Raw genomic sequence first — 24,318 nt, forward strand, 5'->3', positions numbered from 1 at the left:
ACCCGACGCTTGTTTCTGCACTGCACCCGGCCGCCCCCGCGCTGCTGAGGGTGAAATTTCTGTGTGGACTTGTGTCCCCCCCGGTGCCCTACAAAACCCCCCTGGTCTGCCCTCCGAAGACGCGGGTACTTACCTGCAAGCAGACCGGAACCGGGGCACCCCCTTCTCTCCATTCTAGCCTATGTGTTTTGGGCACCACTTTGAACTCTGCACCTGACCGGCCCTGAGCTGCTGGTGTGGTGACTTTGGGGTTGCTCTGAACCCCCAACGGTGGGCTACCTTGGGCCAAGAACTGAACCCTGTAAGTGTCTTACTTACCTGGTAAAACTAACAAAAACTTACCTCCCCCAGGAACTGTGAAAATTGCACTAAGTGTCCACTTTCAAAACAGCTATTTGTGAATAACTTGAAAAGTATACATGCAATTTTGATGATTTGAAGTTCCTAAAGTACTTACCTGCAATACCTTTCGAATGAGATATTACATGTAGAATTTGAACCTGTGGTTCTTAAAATAAACTAAGAAAAGATATTTTTCTATATAAAAACCTATTGGCTGGATTTGTCTCTGAGTGTGTGTACCTCATTTATTGTCTATGTGTATGTACAACAAATGCTTAACACTACTCCTTGGATAAGCCTACTGCTCGACCACACTACCACAAAATAGAGCATTAGTATTATCTATTTTTACCACTATTTTACCTCTAAGGGGAACCCTTGGACTCTGTGCATGCTATTCCTTACTTTGAAATAGCACATACAGAGCCAACTTCCTACAGTCAGCGAGTGTGCATGCTGATTGTAAAGGAGGGGAACTTCTGCAAGGAGCGAGATCTGCGTCACAGTGTGCCACGCTGGTATAGTTACCTTGTTGCTATTGGTTGACAACGTCATCGGGAGCTGTGCTGCGATTGGTGGTTGTGTTTGAGTAAAGGATTGTGGATACAAGACTGTCATGAGTTGACATTTATTTGAGAAAAATTGAATGCTTTAAAGTTGTGTGAGAATTGTTTAGAGGCAATGTTCATATCCCCAGTAGAGAGGGTGAAATGGCACCTCCCAAAGGTACTCCAGGCCATTATATGGCGATAAATGTAGGGCTTCACACGCTTGGCTTGGTGAATTGTACAAGATCACAGAAAAAGAAGGTCCCTTGAGATTCCCACAATATGGACATTTAATTTGCAAGTTCTTGAAGATTTGAGGAGGATACTGTATGAATTGAAACCAGCTCCTAGACCTGCACAATACAAGGCACTTAGTGCTTGGGAATGAGCTGCCCATGTGAGAGATAAAGAGAAATATGAGGGCAGAGCGAAGAAAGCTATACATACTTATGCAGATGCTAGATGGGATGCTAAGCAGAAGAGATGGAGAACGAACATGATAGAAGGGTTTAAGCTGTATCCAGCTTTAACCACAGATGGGACCAAAAGAGAAGGGGAACAGAAAACAATTCAAAAACAGAAAGAGAAGAAACAAAGAGAGCCCAATGATATGAGTATGGACAGTAACGATTCTGGAGATAGTCTTCTAGATGTGTTACTATCTGAACATCCACCTACAATGAAGCTAGAAGTGAGTGTGGGGACAATGGTACTGGGAGCAGTGGCGCCATTTCCTTTCCTACTACACCAGCAAGAACGGCTTCCAGTCCTGTGGGACCTATTCCCCATAGTGTACCCTGTGAGCCAAGAAGTGAGGATTTGAGAGGATGTGTCCCCGTTGTTCCCACTGTGAGCACTGTTGATGCCCTTACTGTTCCAGTAACTATTGGTCCGGTAGTTCCTATGTATAAATCAAATCGCTCCAGGAAAAATACATATAATTTGGCTGTACCCAACAATGTGGGAGGACCAATTAGAGTCCCAAACCTGTTCTGATACGAGGGAGTTTGTTCCTTTATTTCCAATGCATACAAGTAATCCATGCAGAGCAAGTGCAGATACAACACTGAATATTTCAGGATGCTCTTCAATAGGTAGAAGATGCTGACACATACTACTCTTGTATGGGAACCACCTCTAAATTTGGAAAATGGTGCTCAATGAAGTGATTTCACACCTGCTATAACTAGAACCATTAGTGCAAAGGAAATAGATGAATGGGTGCATTCTTTTAATGGAAGCATGCCATCTAAAGACTGTACAAGTACAAAAGTGAGTCAGGGAACAATTTCATTGACACCGGGAGAAAAGAGTCTGGATGTAGCGAAGCTGAGAGTAGATTGTTGGAAACCTTGGGCTAGAACAATTGGAGACTTAATAAGAAGATGAGCTTGCATTAATATGTAGGGGCATCAATAAGCGAGAGGGCCAAGTTCATGCTAGATTAACTGAATTGGCTCAGAAATATGAGGTCGATTTAAATAAGACTAAGGGGGTCATTCTGACCCTGGCGGTCAGTGTTAAAGCGGCGGCCAACCCGCCAACAGGCAGGCGGGAGACAATGTACCGCCCACCCTATCACGACTCACCAATCCGCCACCTTTTCCAGGGCGGGAGCCCCGCCGATAAAAACACGGCGGAAACAGACATCTCCAATGGAAAACGCTTACCTCGACACACTCCACGCGGATTCGGAACAGCATGGAACCCGAACTCCACATCCTCCCGGCCATTGCCTTCCTGCTCTTTTTCCAGGATCACGAACCTCGGCGCAGACGACAACGGTGAGTACTGCACCTACGACACAGGGGAGGGGGAGGAGGAGGAAAGGTTACGGGCACACACATACACCACACACCCACCCCCACCCCTGCCGAAATTCCCACACACCTATGCCGATAAAAAAGTCAGCGTGACACCCCCGAACCCCCCCCCCAAAAAGCAAAGACAAAAGGCAATGAATGTAAAAGTAGAACTATATTATTGCAAAAATAAAGTATAGCGACCTTAGCAATATATGATGAAGCAATACACATCTAGAACCATATCCACACAAGTAGCAAAAGTCCGGTCCAGTCATTCAAAGTTCAAATGTCCGTGGGCCAATGTGCAGCAACACATGGGCAAAGCCCACACACGAGATCGAGTCCATTGGAGAGAACACTGCTGGGGCATCACAAAAATAAAAAACAGGCACCTCAGGGGGAAGGGAAGGGGGGGCACCTCAGCCACATGAGTCCACGACGCCAGATCCACGAAGGGCCTCCATGCCCACTGTGCCATCCTGGGGAGTGCAAAGCCACAGTCTCTCAAGTCTCTACAGTGGGTGGCTTGCCCACTTTGCCATCCTGGGGAGTGCAAAGCCACAGTCTCTCAAGTCTCTACCGTGGGTGGCTTGCCCACTGTGCCATCCTGGGGAGTGCAAAGCCACAGTCTCTCAAGTCTCTACAGTGGGTGGCTTGCCCACTGTGCCATCCTGGGGAGTGCAAAGCCACAGTCTCTCAAGTCTCTACAGTGGGTGGCTTGCCCACTGTGCCATCCTGGGGAGTGCAAAGCCACAGTCCATCAGGTGGAGTACAGAGTCCACTGGTCATGGAGGAGGCATGGTGGGCAGAGTGCCTCATGAAGCCCTGCCCGACACAGAACCGGCACTGCCAATGGGCCAGCGGTGCTTGAGACGGCGGTGCCCAGCGGAGCGGTGCTTGACAGGAAGGGCCCAGCGGAGAGGTGCTTGAAACGGCGGTGCCCAGCAGAGCGGTGCTTGACAGGAAGGGCCCAGCGGAGCGGTGCTTGACAGGAAGGGCCCAGCGGAGCGGTGCTTGACAGGAAGAGCCCAGCGGAGCGGTGTTTGACAGGAAGAGCCCAGCGGAGCGGTGCTTGACAGGAAGGGCCCAGCGGAGCGGTGCTTGAGACGGCGGTGCCCAGCGGAGCAGTGCTTGACAGGAAGGGCCCAGCGGAGCGGTGCTTGACAGGAAGGGCCCAGCGGAGCGGTGCTTGAGACGGCGGTGCCCAGCGGAGTGGTGCTTGATAGGAAGGGCCCAGCGGAGCGGTGCTTGAGACGGCGGTGCCCAGCGGAGCGGTGCTTGAGACGGCGGTGCCCAGCGGAGCGGTGCTTGACAGGAAGGGCCCAGCGGAGCGGTGCTTGACAGGAAGGGCCCAGCGGAGCGATGCTTGACAGGAAGAGCCCGGCGGAGCGGTGCTTGACAGGAAGAGCCCAGCGGAGCGGTGCTTGACAGGAAGAGCCCAGCAGAGCGGTGCTTGACAGGAAGGGCCCAGCGGAGTGGTGCTTGAGACGGCGGTGCCCAACGGAGCGGTGCTTGACAGGAAGGGCCCAGCGGAGCGGTGCTTGACAGGAAGAGCCCAGCGGAGCAGTGCTTGACAGGAAGAGCCCAGCGGAGCGGTGCTTGACAGGAAGGGCCCAGCGGAGCGGTGCTTGAGACGGCGGTGCCCAGCGGAGCGGTGCTTGACAGGAAGGGCCCAGCGGAGTGGTGCTTGACAGGAAGGGCCCAGCGGAGCGGTGCTTGAGACGGCGGTGCCCAGCGGAGCGGTGCTTGACAGGAAGGGCCCAGCGGAGCGGTGCTTGAGACGGCGGTGCCCAGCGGAGCGGTGCTTGACAGGAAGGGCCCAGCAGAGCGGTGCTTGACAGGAAGGGCCCAGCGGAGCGGTGCTTGACAGGAAGGGCCCAGCGGAGCGGTGCTTGAGACGGCGGTGCCCAGCGGAGCGGTGCTTGACAGGAAGGGCCCAGCGGAGCGGTGCTTGACAGGAAGGGCCCAGCGGAGCGGTGCTTGAGACGGCGGTGCCCAGCGGAGCGGTGCTTGACAGGAAGGGCCCAGCGGAGCGGTGCTTGAGACGGCGGTGCCCTGGTCAGCGGTGCCTGTCTTGTGTTTCCAGTGAACCACACCTGCCCAATACTTGCTGCTCAGTCTGCATCTGACCTTTCCGTTGCAGGGCCCTCCTGTGATGGAGTCCTGGGGCCCTGGGTCTCCTCCGATAGGCCCGGAATGGGGCTGGTGGGGCCCTCATGGCCAGGTCGGCTGCTCCCTGCCTTTTGCTCCTTGCTGCCCCTGCCCTCCTTGGCAGACTGTCCGTGGCCCTTGGCTCCCTTACCGGATGTGGCAGGTGATGGTGCAAGGCTCCCCTCCTTGGGGGCTGGCCTATCAGGCCTGTCGCGCCTGCCCTTCACTTTTTTGCTCCTCTTCCCGGGGGGGGGGGCTGGCTGTGCCTTTGCTGCTGGACGATGTCCCAGCCCAAGGAAAGGGCGGACTCCAAAAACCAGGCACAACGTTCTTGGGAGTTGCTGGGCTGGTGGTGGCTGAGGTGTTTGTGGAACTCTTACGGGATGGAGGGGGTGGGTCAGGTGAGGAAAAGAGGTCAAGTTTAGAGAGGAATAATTTCTTTGGAACCATGGGAAGGGGAGCTGGAGTGGGTATTGGAGTGGAGGAAGAGGATGTGGTTGTAGGAGAGTCAAGTGTGCTGTCTTTCGGTGCAGGTGCTTGGACAGGAGGCTGGCGTGAGGTGGATGGCTGTTGTTTGGGTGCCTGCCTGCGTTTGTGTGTTTGGGAAGCGGGGGTGACAGACACACTGGGAGAGGACACAGGGGACGTGTACATGGCAGTGGGGGTGGTGACTGCACGTGTGCGGACTGGTCTGGAGGGTGTGCTGGTGATGGGTGCAATGGCTGATGGTGGTGTGCTTGCAGGTGTGTGTGCAGACGTTACAGGGAGGGAGGAGGGAGCCGAGGAGGTGGGGGACACAGAGGAGGTAGTGACTGTTGGCATGTCTGCATCTGGATGTTGCTTGGGTGAATGCTTGTGTGTCCTGTGGTGCTTATGTCTGGATGAGCTGCCCTTGGGTGTTGAGGTGTGTGCAGGCTGGTCTGTAGGTGTGGATGGGATAGGCAGAGGAACAGGGGAGTGGGACTGGGTGGAGGGAGTCAGAAGAGGGAGGCTGGAGACAGGGACAATCGCTGCCGTCAATGCTGAGGCCAGAGCGTTGAACGATCGTTGATGGGCAGCCTGACCCGAATGAAGGCCCTCCAGGTATGCATTGCTTTGATGCACCTCCCTCTCCACACCCTGGATGGCATTCAGAAGGGTAGATTGCCCAACAATGATGGTCCTCAGGAGGTCAATGACCTCCTCACTGAGGGCAGCAGGGGTGACTGGGGCAGGGCCTGAGGTGCCTGGGGCGAAGGAGATGGCCGGCTTCCTGGCCTTGCGGGCACGGGCCGAAGGCCGAGGGGCTGCTGGGAGGGCGGAGCTGGTGCGCTGGGTGGCGGCTGTACCTGTAGGATCGCTGGGCACGGATGTTGCCGCCACCGCAAGGGAGCTTCCGAGGACGTGTCGGTGTCGCTGACGTCTGCACGGGTCCCCGTGGTGGAGCCCCCCTCGCCCTCCGTCTCACTGGTCATGTCGGAGTCCGTTGCATGGCCCTCCGGGGCCATGTGAGATGCAGCTCCCTCGTGCGCCAATGCCACTTCTCCTCCGCCTGATGATGCTAATGCACACATTCACAGAAAAACAAAGAAAAGGGGGGGGTGGAAAACATAAAGACAAGTTGAGTGCATGCATTGGGGACACCGTTGGCGGAGAGGACAGACACAGAAGCCCCCTGCACTACGCTGCGCACTTGGGGTACACTACTCATTCACTGGGACATGCCCTACAAGCCTATGGGCGACAACTGCCCACACAGTATACACTGGTCCATGAATCGCGTTACTAGGCACCCTTCAGAGGTGGGGGGTGGAGGCACAGGACCATACCTCACGGGCGGGCCTATCCTACAGAAATCGCCTTGGCCTAGGGATACCCACAGCCCTCCACTGCGCGCAAAATAGCAGAATGTGCTGGTACTCACCCCCTTGTGTCTGCTGTGATGTCCTCAAGCGCCCATCTAAATCGGGGTAGGCCACCGCCAGGATCCAGGACATCAGGGGAGTCAAGATACGACTGGCACCCCTCCTAGGTTGGGAGGCCATCCCCAGCAGAGCCTCCGCGGTCTTCCTGCTCCCGCAGCGGATGTCCTCCCACCTCTTGCGGCAGTGGGTGCCCCTTCTGTTGTGGACCCCCAGGGCCCGGACGTCCTTGGCGATGGCACGCCAAATGTCAATCTTCTGATGGGCGCTGACCTATGTGACATGTACAGGGGTGGAAGAGAAACATCATCACTTTTCTGCATTCTCGATGTGAATGGCCCCCCTCCCCAACCTTGCCATGTGGCACATGCTCTCATCTGTCGTGCCATGCATTCGTCATTCGCTGCCCTCCCCTCCATCGTACATCCTCCCCACTCAACCCAGGCATTGGGCACTATGCATTGCCCCCGTGTACTCACCTGTTGGTCTGGAGGCCCGTAGAGTAGCGCATACTGGGGGAGGACCCCGTCCACGAGCTTCTCCAACTCCTCGGAACTGAAGGCGGGGGCCCTTTCCCCAGTCGCAGCAGCCATTGTCACTTCCAGACCGAGGTCACAGCAGCACTTGCAGTATAGGTCCTCTCCTGTGGATGATCAGGTCTCGTGTGATCAAGCAGATAGAAAATGGCGGTTACGGCCGCGGCGGTGCGTACCGCGGCGGTGCGTACCGCGACCGCCGGCGCTCACCGCCATTGGCTCCTGAAACCCATAGGGTTCAATGTTGTCCAATGCACCTTTGCGCCGCGGCCTGCGACCGCCTACCGCCACGGTGTGCCACGCTTGCGCAATGATCTCACTTCACATTGTCACACTTCACAGGTCAGGCAGCCGCCATTTCAAGGGCCCACATGGCTTAATTCATACTGCGTCACACATGGCTAGGCCTTGCACCGACAATCACACTAGCCATTCAATCCCGAGAGATTCGTGTACTGTGCATGCTGTGGGCACTTACCTGTGGGTTGCTTGACTCTGTGCTCCATGTTGTCCTTCCTAGGCACCGTCCGCTGGGACTTGCGAGGAGACAGAGGAATGTTCCCGTGTACAGACCGCTGGTGGACCTGTCGACAATGGAAGAAAGACACGTCATACTCACCTACAGACTCAACTGTGCCACTATACAGGAACTGTGTGCCCAGCTGGAGCCAGACCTGATGTCACCCATCCGCCAACCCACAGGGATTCCGCCTCTAGTCCAGGTGCTGTCAGTACTGCATTTTTTGGCCAGTGGATCATTTCAAACTACCGTGGCCATTTCATCTGGGATGTCTCAGCCTATGTTTTCAAAGGTGTTGTCCAGAGTATTGTCTGCCCTGATGAAATACATGCGGAGCTACATCATTTTCCCTGAGGTGGGTGACTTGCCTACAGTGAAGGGTGATTTCTATGCCCTTGGACACATTCCCAATATCATTGGTGCCATTGATGGTACCCATGTGGCCTTGGTTCCCCCAAAAGACGATGAGGAGGTGCACAGGAACCGAAAGAATTATCATTCGATGAATGTCCAGGTGGTCTGTTTGGCTGACCAGTACATCTCCCATTTAAATGCCAAGTTCCCAGGGTCAGTGCATGACGCGTACATCATGCGAAATAGCAGCATCCCTTATGTGATGGAACAGCTACAGAGACACCGTGTGTGGCTAATTGGTGACTCTGGTTACCCAAACCTGCCTTGGCTATTGATCCCAGGGAGGAATCCCAGGACCAGGGCAGAGGAACGGTACAATGAGGCCCATGGGCGTACCAGGAGGGTCATTGAGAGGACCTTCGGCCTCTTGAAGGCCAGGTTTAGGTGCCTGCATATGACTGGTGGATCCCTAATGTACTCACCAAAGAAGGTGTGTCATATCATCGTGGCCTGCTGCATGCTTCACAACCTGGCTTTGCGACGCCAGGTGCCTTTCCTGCAGGAGGATGGTTCAGATGGTGGTGTTGTGGCCGCTGTGGAGCCTGTGGAGAGTGAAGAGGAGGAAGACGAAGAGGACGACACAGACAACAGGGACAGAGTGATACTGCAGTATTTCCAGTGACACACAGGTAATAAGCTACTCCTGCATTGTATTATATCTGTAACTGTAGTGGCTCTCTACTGTCTGACCTTTCACCCCAATGTATGGTAACTTAGTTGTGTATATCACTTCCTATTACAGTGCTCTGATCCCCACGGAGTGCCCTCTGGTTTTCATCCCCATGGACTACCGCTGTGTGAAACTGGTATGTTGTCATCACAATGTCACTGGAAATGTCTTGTTGGTTATATCCATTACATTTTGTTTAAATAAATAGATAGCAGAATCCAGTTGGTTTTTGTGCAATAATTGTGTTTATTGAAGATTTCAAATAGGTGTAGAGTTCAAAAAGGGTGCTGGGTGATGGTGGAGGCATGTCCATGGCAGAGTCCAGACTCTCTTTCGCACAGGTGCATTGTCCATATGCCTGTGGAAGGTGGAGCAGGGGCAGTTCAAGGTTGGACAGGGTGAACAAGTGGGACAGTGGGATGGCATCCGTGGGTTTCCGTGCATGGCGGGGGTCTTGACATCCTACTCTGTCTTCTTCCTAGATCTCAGGCCTTTCTTGCGGGGTGGTTCTTGTTCTGTAGGGGGTGGGGTCCGGGTGGGCCGTTGCTGTTGTGTCGGGGCCTCCTGACCACTAGCGCCGGCGGAGGTGGTGGGCTGTTCTTCCTCCATGCTAGTGGCAGGGGCCCTTTGGGGGGCCACATGGTCCCGCAATGTGGTGACAATCTGGTTGAGTGCCACCACGATTGTACCCATTGCGGAACTGATGCTGCGCAGTACTTCCCGGAACCCCATGTACTGGCCCTCCTGCATGGCCTGGATTTCCGTGAACCTGGCCAGGACCGTCGCCATCGTCTCTTGGGAGTGGTGGTACGCTCCCATGATGGTGGTGAGGTCCTCTTGGACAGTGGGTTCCCTAGGCCTGTCCTCCCTCTTTCGCACAGCAGCCCTCCCAGTTCCTCTTTGTTCCTGGGCCTCTGTCCCCTGGACGGTGTGCCCACTACCAGTACCCCCAGGTCCCTGTTGTTGTTGGGGTTGTGGGTTACCCTGGGTGCCCTGTACTGGTAGACACACCGCTGCTTGACCTGTCCTGGAGACAGAAGCATGGGCCCGCTGGGTGGGTGCTGTGCTGTTGTTTCCAGAGGGGGGTTGGTCTGCTGTGGCCTGTGGCTGACTGAGGGTAACCGACTGTCCAGAGGTCCCCGATGGTCCGGGCTGGTCATCAGGTTCTAGGTCGACAGAGCTGCTGTCATCACTGGGGGCCTGTTCTGGGGGTGGGATGGACAAATCTGGACCCTCCTGGACGGTGTGTTGGCGTTCGGGCCCTGCAGGGGTAAAAGAGTATGGTTATTGATTTTGTGTGTGCCATGGCGTGCGATTTGGGGGTGCCCTTGTCGCCCAGTGCTGGCAGTCCCATGTGGGAGGAGTTGTGAGGGTGGTTTGTGGGGGGGGATGGGTAGGTGCAGTGGTCATGCTTAGGTGATGGGTGTCCATGGTTTGTGTTGGCATTCAGGGGTTGGGGTTGGGTTGGGTGGGTTGTGCTGGTGAGACATTAACAGGGAGTATGTGTGCTGGGGGGTTAGGGGTGAGGGTGGGGGTTGGCATGCTGGTGGTTGGGGGGGGGTGAAGTAGTTGAGATTAGACTTACCAGAGTCCATTCCTCCGCCTACTCCAGCGAGCCCGTCAGGATGCAGGATGTTCAAGACCTCTTTCTCCCATGCTGTGAATTCAGGTGGAGTGGGTGGGGGTCCGCCGCCAGTCTTCTGCACAGCGATGTTGTGTCTTGACACCATCGACCGCACCTTCCCCCGTAGGTCGTTCCAGCACTTTCAGATGTCTTCCCGATTTCTGGGATGCTGTCCCACAGCATTGACCCTGTTGACGATCCTTTGCCATAGCTCCGCCTTCCTGGCTATTGTGGTGTGCTGCACCTGTGTGCCGAAGAGCTGGGGCTCTACCCTTATTATTTCCTCCACCATGACCCTGAGTTCTTGGTCCGAGAACCTGGGGTGTCTTTGGGGTGCCATGGGGTGGTGTGGATGAGGTGTGGGGTGGTGTTTGTGGTGATGTGTGTGGTGGGGTGTGGTGTTTTGTGCGTAGATGTGGTGGGGGTGATGATGTTGGGTTCCTGTCTGTGTTGTGGTTTGCGTTCCCTGTGCTCTCTCTCTGTGTATTGCGCCTTGTCTCTGATTTTCGTATTGTGGGGGTTTGTGGGTGATGTGGGTGTGTGTTTTATATGGTGATGAGTGTGTGGGAGTGGTGTGTGTATGTGTATCAGGTGGTTGTATTTTGATTTGTCCAATGTGGCTGTGTTTTGTAAAGGTGTGTGTATTTTGAGCGCGGCGGTGTGTACCGCCAATGGAATACCGCGGTTGAAAGACCGCGCGTGGATTCGTGGGTCGTAATGGCATGGGCGTGTTTGTGTTGGCGTGACGGTGGAGGTTTGGTCATCTCCAGTTTATCGCTGACCGCTGATGGGGCGGCCTTTAGTGGATGTCGGATTTTTGGCGGTTTGGCAGTTGTGGGTCAGAATGACCGTGGCGGTTTACCGCGGCGGTGTTATGGCGGTCTTCTGACCGGCAGTAAGCGCCTTTTACCGCCGAGGTCAGAATGACCCCCTAAGACTCTGCAGAGAAGATATTGAGTGTGCTTCAGCGAGAAAAACAGAGTCATTTAAAATCACTCCCACTGATGGAATCAATGCATCAAAAATATCTCCCACTATTTCTACTGCACTAGCTCCGCGCTTAATTGTATGTTTCATCACCCACACAGGATCTTCAAAAGGAAACACTCAAAGAGATTGTCTGAAACAAATTCTAATCTTAAATAGGTTATGATAATATGCAGAGATTTCAGTGTCCGTCCCCCAAAAGGTTTGTGGGATGATCCATTTAGCAATGGCCAATTGGGCAGCCCAGTGGCGGATATCCCAAATTCAAATAAATTGAGCAGTTTGAGAAAGGGAAGGCTGTTCCTAAATTTGTTAGGGAACTCCAACCTGAGGTTTATTATCATTGTACCATCCCAGATATTCCTGCCAAGTCTATACATATGTGCAAAGGGGCTCCAGCATAATCGATTACATCTTGTTCAAGAATGATCTGTGCCTTCTTTTTGTGGATATGAGGGTAGTACAGTGTCCAGGGAGAGACCATCTACACCTCTGTAATAGAGGACTCCAAAACCAGTTTATGTAGTTACAGTGCTACTTCCATGTTCTGGTCAACTTTAGGAGAAAATCATGTGCTAATTCTGAGCATAGCAGTTGGCTTGATGTGTTCTTTAAAAAGACGAAGCTGGAGTACTCAGAGGTCCAACGTGTGCGACATATAACACCAGCAAACAAGGAGATTTTTAATGATCTCCGTAGAGAATGTAATGGTCCGTTAACAGGCAAGAAATAACGTTACCAACAAAGGAAATGGGAAGACTTGGGAAAGGCAGCAGAGGAGAAAAACAGCAAATACGCCTGAGACCAAAGTGCAAGTGTCTTTAGCATGGAGTAAATAAGCAACAAAACCATATTAGTGCCCAGTCATGGGTGAAGCACTTCAGGCCTCTATATCATGGCATTGTGGATTCCACTTTGTTCAATTGCCAACAACAGAACTCCAGTGTCTGGGAAGTTCATTAACCTCTGGCCAGAAACAGAAAGATTAATCAAATCCCAGAAGGCCAACAAAGCACAGGGGCCAGATTTTGCCCCATTCAGCATATTTCGACTGGATCCTAAACCCTGGCTTCAATGCAGTACTGGCTTTCATCCCCGATTCATGGAGATCTGATGTAACTATTCCACCACACAAAAAGTGCAGCAAGCTCCCGAGCAACTACAGACCGATATCAATCTTGGTCAGTGTAGGTAAAATCTTTGGGTGAGTTCTAATAAATAGGCTGCAGGCATAGACAGACACAAAATCTATCTTAATTCTTGCCCAGGCAGGGTTCCAGAAAGGAATTAGCACCATTGACCAAGCTACCAAAATATACATGATCTGTATAAAATACAATAAAGCTTACAACTCTCCACTTTATCCTGCCTTAATAGATTTAAAATCGGCGTTCAATCTGGGGTAAATAGATCCAAGTTGTGGCAAGCTATTACAACTCTGGAACAAGAAAAACTGTTGCTGCAAGCTACTGGAAATTTGAACGAGGATACAAATGCCCGTGTTCACTACAGAACCATGAGAAAATGTAATGATGACTTTAACATCTGCTCTGGAGTGTGGTGAGGTTGTGCCCTTGCTCCTCTACTATTTTCCTTTTTATAGAATGATGTGAAAGGGTTTCTGGAGAACGATGGCATGGATGCCTCAAAAGAGGATAACAAGAAAGTGATTATATTCCTTTTTGCTGATGATGCAATAATTTTAACATGCGTCCAGAACGATATGTGCACACCCCTAGCAAAATTCAAGAGCGTCAACAAAATTAGGGATCTACACATTTACCCATCTAAACCAAGATTTTCTAAACCAAGATTATGGCTATATCTGCATTACCACATTTTGAGAGGCAACCAATGATTGGTGGCTGCAGCCTTGAGAAAATGCGAGTTAACAATTATTTAGGGGTCTGCTTCAACCACAAGCTAAGATGGACAGACCATATTGACAAAGCACTAACTAATCAGAAATGTACATCAAATGCCATTTGCGACTCAAATCTCAAATCTACAATCCGCTGCCAAGCATTGAGTGTCATCCTTCGAGTCTACAGCCAGAAGTCGGATGCTTCAGCATGGATGTATAGCAATACTAAACAGCTGCAGACCACCAAGAACAACTTCCTCAACTTTTTTGTTAAAACTTAGGCCCTCATTATGTCCCTGGCGGACGGCGGTATTTTGGAGAAAGGTACTGCCAACAGGCTGGCGGTACTTTTCCCCAAATTATGACATTGGTGGTTTGGCTCAAGCCAAATCACCAATGTACCACTCCGGCGGCCAGGGCAGTAAAAGCCGCCGGGCTTGAGACTTAAGTCTCCAGCCAGGCGGCTGTCACTGCCCACCCGTGGGATTATAACCCCACCTACTGTCATGGTTTTCGTGGCAAACTTACCACCATGAAAACCATGTCATTAGGCACTATCAGTTCAAGGAAATTCTTCCCTGACACTGATAAAGGTCTCCCCTGCCCCACCTCCCCCTCCCCAGAGACTATCCCCATCCTCCCTGTCCCGACCCCCCTGTGACATACAGGCACATTCACGCACCAACATACACACTCATACCCACATTCACCCACGCATGCATACATTCATCAACACACACGGACATACATTCTAGCACGCATGCATTCACACCACACAACATACATGCACACTCACACCCATTCATGCACACATGCATTCCACACGCCACACACCCGCATGCACGCACACAATCACATACACCCACCCCCCCCCCACACAACACTCCCCACCCCTGTCGGAGCACCTGACTTACCTGCTTACAGGGGGTCCTCCGGCAGGAGACGGGATGCGGTGCTGCTGCCAGCAGCAGTGTCCACCAGCAGAACACCGCCAGGCAGTATCATAGGTCATAATACGGTCTGTGGCACTCTACTGGGGTGGTGCTGCTGCTGGCAGCAGTGCCACCTTACCGCTGTCCGACGCCATGACCGTAGCCAGATTTCCGCCAGCCTTCTGGCAGAATTCCGGCTACAATCATAATATGGCGGACAGTAGGTAGCCACGGCGACTGTGTTTTGTCGGCCATCGCCACGGCGGTAGGCGGTCATTACCACCAATGTCTTAATGAGGGCCTTAATCTGGATACGCCTCTTACCCCAGTTTTCTTGGAATAGGGTTTAAGTCCTGCGTCTGACATTATTGCTGTTGCCCCTGTGTTGTATTGGTTATGCCTAAAAACCAACCATTTCAGAGCTTCCTACCTACGGACTGTGGTTGAGGCATCGGAATCCTCTACCCATTCAAAAATGCATGGGCACTTTTATTTAAATCACTCAGACAGATCTGAGCTATGGTGACCTATGGTCGAACCATGCAGGAATTAACTCTGAAGTAATTTCAAGGTTCAAGGAGGCATTCCTTGAGTTCCAAGTTCAAGCATGATGGGCACCTCTCCAATCATCCTACTGATGACTAACTATCTTCTTTTTGAACAATCATGAGGGCTGGAAAAGTATCTCAATGAAATTTTCCGGGAAGTATGTCGCATTTTATATATCAAATTTTGTCTAGGGATTTTCCTCACTATTCAAATTTTAAAAGAACTGCTGTGTAGATGAGTTATATGACTGCAAGTTTGAGGGTCTGTGACACTATGGCCCATATTTATACTTTTTTAGCGCCCCATTTGCAACACTTTTTGACGCAAAAGCAGCGCAAACTTACAAAATACAATTGTATTTTGTAAGTTTGCGCTGCTTTTGTGTAACAAAATGACGCAAATGCGGTGCTAAAAAAGTATAAATATGGGCCTTTGTTTCACTTCTTTCTATTTTGAATAAAAAAAACAAATGCCTACAACTCCGGTAGCTAGTACCATTATTCAAAAGATTGTCTGTATCAACCTGTAATGCTGAGTTTGAACATTGTCACAGTACGGATGTCCCACTGATTTGTTTTTGGTGGCAATTTACCTTCGAGCTGCCTGGATTATGAGTAGAAGGCCAATACCAATACCTTGAAGATGACTACAATGTTTTGTATATTAAATATTATGTGTGCATTTCAGTTCTTATTTTAGTCACCGCTGTTTGTTTGAAAGCAGTGTGGAGTACACTGTTATTAGTTGAACAAACGATTCCCACTACACCCTTCAATAAAATGCTTTTTTTTAACTGTTGTGTGACTTTTTTTTTATAATTTCACTTTTAACAATGGTAATTTTTAGTATTATTCAATTGTTATGGATTATGCTAAGACAATAAAGTTTGATTTGATGTGGGTATCATTTCTGTTCAATGTATCACGTTATTGGATGCAAGGTATGTATAGGCTGCATTATTTTATTTGTGATTATTTTAAGATATTATTTAAAACATTGCATTAAAAATATTTTTATTCATAATTAAAATGCATTTTTTCTTTTGAAAAATATTTAATCATATAATTAAAAATAATGTAAATAATATTTGAAATGGTTAATTTCCATGTTCCATGTATCCCTGGGTGTTAGTGTGATTGCCTTCCTCCTCTGAGTTCTACAAGACAAGAGAGCGTTGTATTTTTTATGCCAGACCGAGGTACTTATGAAGGAGCAAAGTGCAACTCTTCGCCTTCCTCAATTTGGTTCAGCAGCCACAAAAGAAATCAAGGGCGAACTGTTGCAAGTGAACGACAGAAGGAGTTGCGGAAAGAACACAAGGGGCTAGATTCCCTAGAGGGTAAGACTCCGGAAGCCCTTCACAGCAGTAGTATAGCAATTCTGTTAATCAAAGGAAGATTCCTACCTGATAATTCTGCCTGAGTTGGCAAACAGCAGAAAAATGAATGCATACTGACTCATCCAGAAAAGGGAAGGTTGAGATTGATGAGGCAGAAACATGTGTTAGGGAAAGAGAACAAATGTAGTTTTACATTTATCAACGTTCCGCTTCTCAGTTTGCTAAACTCTGTTGCAAGCTCATTCACGAATATTCCATAGAAAACAGGACACTTCCTTGCTTACTGAACATGAAAAATGTCCATTGATCGGCACAGTTCTCTATGGAAACCAGTCTTGTCCAAAGAGATCAACAGCTCTTAATAAATTCTTAGGGGCATATTTACAAGCCCCTAGTACCGCCTTAGCATCATTTTGTTTACACTAAGGCGGCTCTAACTACTCCCCCTCCATGCCCCTTATTTACAAAGTGGTGCATGACACGCTTTGCACAACTTTGTAACCTCTTGTGCCACATTATACCTGCACCAGGTATAACGTATGCAAGGGAAACGTTCCCCCCAGGTGGGGACAAAAAAATGGCGGAGTGAAATTTACATGGTTTCACTGCGCCGTTCTAGCATAATTTTTTAATGCCTGCTCTGGGCAGGCGTTACAGTGCCACTAGTGCATTAGCATATGCGCCTCCCTGTGTTTTGCTGGACTAGCCCCAAAGTTTTTGTTGCGAATCGAGCAAAGCGACATAGTAGCGTAAAAATGGTTGACGCTATTGTCCTAACGTGCGCCATGGTGCGCTGTATTATAGATACAGCGCTACCATGGTGTCGTTAGGGGGCGCAGGGTGACACAAGGAAACTGGCACATCGGAGACAATGCGCAAGTTCCTTCTAAATATGCCCCACTAAGTCTCCAGAGTTTACGAAAGTAACTTTTGTCACAGCTGTAATTGCCTTGAATTGCCATAGCATTTCAAGCTTTCTAGTGATATATTTTGAGTCATCATTCTCATCAACAGATTTTACACACACTTCAGGTGAATCATCTCTATATGTAAACCTGTGCTTCAGATGGAGTCTATAATATTCACTTTTTCCGGTGATAATGTTCCCCAAATTATATTGCAATGAAGCAAATTAGATTGGGTAAAGCCAAACTAGTATACTTCTTGTACTTTAAGAGTAGAAATTTCCTCCTCTTGCAACGAGATCATGCTCTCCTCCGACGAGATCCTGGGGGGATTTGGTCACAAGGTATCAAGAGTGGCTCACACACTGCTTCCTTGGATCCAGAACCGCATTGACCATTGGTTGTGTTCTAGCATAGCTTTTCTTCAAACCCTGTCTGAGCGAGATCTCACAGGAGTTCCAGCTTGCAGCAAAATCCAAAATATCCTCCACCAAGTGTGTTTGTGATCTCCAGCGTCAGTCGAAACAGGTGGTGAGCAGTCTCTTTGCCCAAAAGATACATTGTTTCAGGCCACAAACAATAGGCCTGACCGGCAGACTAAGACCCATGGGAGTAAACTGCTGACCTGGATGGCCTGATGCATTAATATGGGTGGGGCCTGACATTTGAGCCTGTTTCATTAGTAGCACAATGGGATTAGGCTTAAATATGTATTTTGTAAATTGCAAATGTCTTACTCATGTGTGAGTTGTATTTTGTATTGGCATGCATTGGCATGTCTCACCCTAAACCCCTCCTTCAGTTTCACATCCTGGAGTAATTATTCCCTACTATCTAACCACTGCCCTTGTTCTTCTCACTTTTACTACTAAATCCTACTCCTACGTACACACAGATCTTTGTCACCAGGATGGAGATCTCCGTATAAAAAAGATAAAAGTGGCAAAGGTGGAGATCTCTGGTCGGAGGTTTGTGAATGTAATTTTAGACTATGTAAAGTAACACTACTTTTAGTTGTCCAAAACAGCTTTTGTAAATAGGCCCCCATGTGTTCTCTTTACTTAGGGCATCCATTTGTATCACCTATTAACTCAAAATGATCACAAGAAACACAAGTATAATCAAGGATTTTGTTTTGTGCATGATTAAAAAAAATAATGAAGAGCTCTCATTAGTATCATACTCCTCTTACACAGATTATCATCTTGTGAGGCTATCACTCGAATAGCATACATTATTTCGGTTTTGCACAGGAATGAATCATCCTTTAAATATGAGTAAAATAGTGTGGTATTAAAATCCCCTGTTATAATGAACACAAAATTAACAAATGAGCCCTCTAAAGTGCTTATATCCTGTATGCTTAATTCTACCAGGCCCTGTTCCTCTACCATAACCAGGAGGTCGATATAGATTGAAAAACAATAGCGAAACCTAAGAATTTAATGTTGTATTAAATAAAATCATAACTATAGGTAGGCTGATTTTTCCAGTATCAAAGTAAAAAAAAAAAAAACTTTCACAATAGAAGTTAAAAGTCTAACTTTACATTGGCCTAGCGGACTAGAAATTCTACTGGACTCAAATACTGCAACTCCATTTAAATATCCCAGTGAGTTCTACCATGTTTCTTGTGCACAAATAAATGTTTGCTCTCCAAACGTTGGGCCTGATATAGATCTTGGCAGAGGGAAATACTCAGACACAAACGTGATAGATATCCGTCCGTCGTTTTACAATCCCATTATATCCTATGGAGATCGTAATAGAGCAGACGGGGTATCCGTCACGTTTGTGTTGGAGTATTCCATGTACCAAGATCCAAATTAGGACCTTTGCCTGCAAAATAGGATTAGTGTCAATTTTTTAATATCTCCGATGTTCTATGAAATAACGTTCCAGCTCCAGAGGCCCAACAATATTATTTAAAATGTAACTACTATTATGATAGATGTTCCCAAATGTTGCTGCTATGCAGTTCCAGTGGTCATCATGCTTGTCAAAACTCTTTTTGAATTCTGGAATGTTTTTTGGGTAGCCAACTACATCACTTGGGTTGGATGAACAGCAAATAATAATTAATATTACTTCTTCAAAACCGTTTTTGTCCTTCTTTTCAGTTTCTTAAGTATACTACATTTTTCATTCAGCATGTCAGGATTTTGGAGTTTATTGCACACAGTTCCATGCAGTAGCATAGGGTAAAGTTTCTTTGTATTACTTTGACTAAGACTCCCATATTCAGCAGGACCTTGCCGCTTGCAAGTATATCATCATAAACTTACGCAAGAAAATTCTCTGTGTAAGGGAATTTTGGGCAAACAGAATCCCACTGAGTGTATATCTTTATCCAGTAAGGGACTTTAAAATCAGGAAAAGACTTCCTCAAATCAAGATGTCATGTGGTACAAAGCCAGAGAGACACATGTTTATACACCTAGGAAATATCTGAGGAACTTTGGATGTTCTCTTTGGGATCTTTGTTTTGGAACTTTGGAACAAGGGATTTAAGCTAAATCTTCCAATATCTCCTGTTCAAAGGTCCATCAAGCAACCCTGCTCCATCCTCATTTCACTCTGTTCTTGTCGTAAATGTCAAACCTGAGTCACAAGACTGTATATCAGTTTATTTCTCCAAGGGTAAAGTTTTACTAATATAATGTTTGGGTGTGATTGTAGCTTTCTGGCCTTTCATGATCCCTGCATGTTGTGGGTGTGGTTAATATAGTCTTGCTCCCCTGCTCCAGCAATACCCCTTGAGCTACAGCAGGAGCATCAGGCATTCCTTTTTCACTCACAGAGACCGAAGAAGCACACTGGCCTTCAACAATTATGATAAAACATGATGTGCCCACCCCTAATGAGTGAGTGATTTCCAGGGTCTATTCAGCCTGGACAATATTATCATTAACAGTACATTCTAAATATTAATTTACTCTTTGCTTTTCACATAAAAGGGGACTGGTCTCACAATTTGCACCTTCACAGTTTTGTGCTGATTTCCTGCCACACTTGGCCAAGTTGCTTTTCAGTAGGCAACTAGGTTGACAGGATGTTTTAACAGTAATGCTTTTTTATTTTCATAGGTGGTAAAACGTTGTGCTCAGTTTTGTGGATTCCTTTACCTTCCAATGACAACTGAATTACTATCCAAAGTTACTAATGGTATATTATTGCCCAGATCATGTTAAGGCATTTCATTAACATTATCAGTATATCTGAACCCTGAGCATGTCTCTCCTCCTTGCTCCACAATTGCCTCTTTGTACAAGACACTTGTTGCAACATTTGAGCTCATAACATCAGCATCTCTGTCTGTTCCAGTTGCTGATGTAGACTATACAGATTTGAATGCCTCCAAACTAGTCTCAATTGTATCTTCTAAACTTAGCTACTGTGCTGGTAATCTGTTCCAAGAGGCTAATTTGAACACCAACCTTGTAAGCCATAGGCATTCTCAATAGTTGTGAGTGTTTTAGCCATAGACCGAACAAAGAGTATTACAGACTGTGTATTCTTTACTTCTGTAACCCAAATTGCCTTATTTGAGCACCTGTTATGTAGAGCAGACTTGCGTGAGTCATTCAAAGTAATTATAAAATGCTTTCTGTCTTTTCTCCACGCGTTTCTCCAAAATTCACTAGTGGTATAACCTCCTTGTGTGTCACCTCAGGTGTTAATAATTCACATGACTGACCCATTTCAGAATTTATTGCAGGGTCATCTGCTTTAGGAGTGGATGACAGCCTCCTATCACAGGTACTCATGAATTCCATATCCTGAACAAGGGAGGGAGTGATAATTGGTGAAGAGTCTGTAATAATCTCAGTGGAAATTAAAAACTAATAGATAAGTTGATAATATCATATAGAGGTTTGGGATTCTTCTAGACTGCTAACTGGTTCTTCAACTGGCTCTCTGTTTCTCTGAATTACTGTCCTCCTAACACTGTCAGATTGTATTTGCTGCTAATCCAGTGTGTATACTAAAATTCTGTAAATAATACTCATTACACAATTAAAGTTATAACAAACAGATAATAATTTATAAAAGCTAATCATGCCCTGTAGCCTGACCCTCGTCCTTGGTCTCCTGCACACTGCTGATCTTCTTCCAAGATTGAGCTTTCCACAGAATCCTCATAAGCAAATTACATGTAGCAGTCATAAAGTAAGAGTGCAATCCCAATCACTTGCTCGGAGTAGCAGAAGTTAAAACACAGTCAATAAACACATTAAACTGTTGCTTTTGAACCCACTCACGTCAGGAGAAGGTTGGAGGGAGTGTCGTGCAAGAGCCTGTGCCTGGATCCAAGACCGCAGTCCCCCAGTTTTCCTTATTTCCAGTGCTTTAAATGGGCCGGAACTGTCCGGTACTCAGTACCGGCACTGTTTTATTTTGAGAAGGAGAGTACCTGCACTTCTCAGGAAAAATGTAATACTTTTAATTAGAGAGTACCGGCACTTCTCAGAAACAATCAGGTACTCTGCTAGAGAGTACCTGCACTTCTATTTTTCCATTTCAAACAATGCTTATTCCCAGCCCACAGTGCAAGTCTGCTCACCCACTCTCAATAGCAACAGTGAAATATCAGTCCCTTTCATAGTGACAAACACCCATAGAATAACAAACCCAGCATAAGGGTGATGGCAATATGCACCTCAAATCAAATCACACATGGGAGATTCTTGAAACAGATACTGTAAGACAGTACATAAACACATAAGGAAAACAACAGTGCTTAGGGTTTTCAGATAGAGCCCCCAAATATCAATGACATTTTTAACAGTCTCTGGACCTTTGCCACCTCCTGAAGTAACACAACACTTACTTTTCTCTCATGATTATACTATAGAACATTCAAGAACTTCCTGTGGTCAACGGCTGGCCGTACTGACTATCCCGCCCAGCAGTGTGCCTACAACTTGATTAGGTTACATACACTAAAAGTTTTTTAAATGAGCAGCACTCGTTTGCTCAAGCAGCACCCTTTTTTATTAGAGAAATTTACTAATTAATAAAATATATATATTTAAGCATAAAGATTTCAAATGTTCCAAACTAAATCAGGTAAAATGAGGATTGTTTAGAGAGTAAAATGGCACAAACCTAAGAAAGTAGTTGTTCAAAAGTCAGAGCAAAAACACAAATCCAGTGTTAGTGTCTGACAAAGAGTACTCTTTTAACTATTGACCCTAGACAAGTCAGAATTAGTAATTCCTCTGTCCAAATCAGGGTAAGTCACCCACAATCCAAACTATCCTGTGTCCACCCTCTGGTAGCTTGGAAATGAGCAGTCAGGCTTAACTTAGAAGGCAATCTGTAAAGTATTTGTGCAATAAATCATACAGTAACACCACAAAAATGCACCACACAGTTTTAGAAAAATATATGATATTTATCTGGTTAAATTAAGGTCAAAACGATAAAGATATCACTTTCGCAAGATTAAAAAGAGTCTTAACTCTTAGAAAGCAACAGTTGTCTCTTGTTTGCACAAAGTACCTTGTTTGCATCAAAAATAACATGCACAGAGACCGTAGAGGAGGAGATGCGGGGAAAAATATGGTGTGCATCAGAATTTCAGGCTCGTCACAGATGGTGCGTTGTTTCTTTCCACGCTGCAAGGGGCTGTGCGTCGATTTCTGGTGCACAGTCTTGGTTCCTCACTGCAATGGGGGGATGGTTTTTGACACCTAGGGACAATGCAGGGAAAATCTTGGGCATGCGAGAAGAAGTCACAGGCGTTGTGTCGATTCGGTATGCAGTGTGTCGAATTTTCTGTTTTCCAGTCGCAAAACGGCTGTGCTTTGTTTCTGGCAGTCTGTGTGTTGATTTTCCACACACAAGGGTTTTCCCGAAGAGATGAAGTCTTTCTGGCCCTGAGACTTCAGAAAACAGGAGGCAAACTCAATCCAAGCCCCTGGAGGGCACTTCTCAGCAAAGTCAGAGGGCTGCAAGGCAGCAGGGCAACAGCGGGGCAGACGTCTTTCTCAGCAAAGCAATCCAGATGAGTCCTTTGGGCAGCCAGGCAGTTCCTCTTGACAGGATACAGGTTCAGGTCAAGAAGTGTCCGAGTTGGTGGGGTCAAGGACCCAGCTTATATACCTAAAAATGCCTTTGAAGTTGGGGAGGCTTCAAAGAGTGGTTTTGAAGTGCACACGGTCCCCTTTCAGTACGGCTCTGTCTGCCAGAGTCCCAGTAGGGGGTTTGGCAGTCCATTGTGTGAGGGCAGGCCACTAGCCTTTGAAATGTAAGTGGCAGGCCCTCCACCCTTCCACCCCAAGAAGACCCATTCAGTATGCAGATGAGTGCAGGTGTGACTGAATATCCTGTGTTTGTGGTTGTCTGGGTGAAATGCACAAGGAAGCTGTCAACCAGCCAAGCCCAGACTTTAATTGGAGACAGGCTGTAAGGCACAGATGGATTTTAAGTGCAGAGAAATGCTCACTTTCTAAAAGTGGCATTTCTAAAATAGTAATATAAGATCCAATGTCACCAATAAGCAGGATTTTCTATTGCCATTCTGGCCATACTAAATATGACCTGGTTACCCCTTTCTAATCAGAATCTACCACTCAGACAGTATATGAGGGTAGCCCTAATGTTATCCTATAAAAAGGAGCACGCCTCACAGTAGTGGAAAATTAATTTAGGGGGTTTCCACTATCAGGACATATAAAACTCACATGTACATGTCCTGCCTTTTACCTACATAGCACCCTGTCCTATGGGTTACCTAGGGCATACCTTAGTGGTGACTTATATGTAGAAAAGGGGGAGTTTAAGGCTTGGCAAGTACTTTTAAATGCCAAATCACACACAATTTCCAGGCCCTGTGCATATGGAGTGCACTTTACTAGGGACGTACAATTAAATCAGATATGCCAATTGGTAATTAACCAATTTTACCATGTTTAAGGGAGAAAGCATATGCACTTTAGCACTGGTTAGCAGTGGTAAGGTGTGCAGAGTACGAAAACCAACAAAAACAGCGTCAGAGAAGTGGAGGGAGGCAGGAAAAAAGTTGGGGGATGACCACCCTATGGCTGAGAGGTCTAACACTACTGGTGATGACCCGCTCAATGAATAGGAATATAATTGCTAGGCTTTTCTCTCCCAAGTTTTTCCTTACTTTCTTTAGCTTAAGCTACCCCACTGTCTCTTGCACAACAACACAACAATTAATATGGAATATTCTTTGTTTTACTTTCTTCCAATCCCCTTACTC

Source organism: Pleurodeles waltl, chromosome 2_1, assembly GCF_031143425.1.
Source record: "Pleurodeles waltl isolate 20211129_DDA chromosome 2_1, aPleWal1.hap1.20221129, whole genome shotgun sequence".
NCBI classification, from domain to species: domain Eukaryota; kingdom Metazoa; phylum Chordata; class Amphibia; order Caudata; family Salamandridae; genus Pleurodeles; species Pleurodeles waltl.